Source organism: Carlito syrichta, unplaced genomic scaffold (assembly GCF_000164805.1).
Source record: "Carlito syrichta isolate Samal-C Ts95f unplaced genomic scaffold, Tarsius_syrichta-2.0.1 Scaffold140255, whole genome shotgun sequence".
Classification (NCBI taxonomy): Eukaryota; Metazoa; Chordata; class Mammalia; order Primates; family Tarsiidae; genus Carlito; species Carlito syrichta.
Window position 1 is genome coordinate 12 of NW_007084351.1, and position 1,197 is coordinate 1,208.

Sequence of the window (1,197 nt, forward strand, 5' to 3'; positions counted from 1 at the left end):
TGATGTTTTATTAGATTTGTCTTAATTTAGTTCTAAATTTGTACTAATTTTATTGCATGTAATTTTTCTTTGCTGAGGTGTTATTTAAAATTATCAAAATGAGCCTCGGCCAGGGTGGTTGGTGAGCCGGGAGTTGTTGGGTGCATGAGGCTGTCTGGCCATGCCTCAGAGCAGGTTCTGCCAGCAGAAAGCCTTGGCGAGCAGGCTCGAGGGCTGGAGTCCAGAGTTGGTAGTGCCCAGAGGAGATGTGATCTGGGTGGGCAGGCTGCCCACTGACCTGCAGCTGAAGTCACAGATGCTGGCTTCTAGGCCAGGCCTGCCCCGCCCCTGGTCCAGCATGTGCCTGCTGGTGCAGAAGGTGCTGCTGGTGGCTGGCTGCACATTGGCCCTGATGCTGGCATCCAGCTGGGGCAGCAGGTCCTGGAGTGCTGCGTGGTGCTAGCAGACCCTTGGAGCCCCCGGTGAGCCATGTGGCCCGAGTAAGAGGATCTGGTGATGATGCGAGTCGACTGCATGGAGTACTGTTACAGTGAGGCAATGCTGGACGCCCACTCCGAGGTGTACTGCAGTGAGAAGATGTGCATCATTCTGCATGTGTTGGCCACATGCTAGGTCTGGTCCAAGTCTGGCTGCCAGAAGCTGAGGCTGGACGAGGCGGGTGTGACGGACGAGGTGCTGGACCCACCATACAGGCCTTCATCCTGGAGGTTATTGCCAAGCATGGCTAGTTGGCCGTGTGCTCTGCAACAAGGACCCCTTCACACTCAAGTCCTCAGTGTACCTGTCGTGCCTGTTCCCCAACTCCAAGTTCTTGTTTGTGGTACATGACAGCTGGGCCTCCGTGCACTCCATGATCATATGCAAGGTCACCATCACTGGCTTCGACCTCAGCAACTACCACGACTGCCTCAAGTAGAACAAAACCATCGAGGTTATGTATGCACAGTGCATGGAGGTGGGCAAGGACAAGTGTCTGCCCCTGTACTACAAGCAGCTGGTGTTGCACCTGCAGCACTCCCTCAAGCTCATCCTTGATTTCCTGGGCATTGCCTGGAGTGATACTGTTTTGCACTGCGAGGACCACATTGACAAGCTTGGTGGTGTCTCTCTGTCCAACACCAGTCATCAAGCCAGGTCATCAAGCCTGTGAACTTGGAAGTGCCCTCCAAGTGGACTGGCCACATCCCTAGGGATGTG

The 1,197-nt window shown here is 54.6% G+C and overlaps 1 pseudogene; it reads left to right on the forward strand.

Moving 5' to 3' along the window:
• Positions 1–322: 322 nt before the first annotated feature.
• On the forward strand, positions 323–1,194 carry LOC103251340 (annotated as a pseudogene).
• Positions 1,195–1,197: the final 3 nt, after the last annotated feature.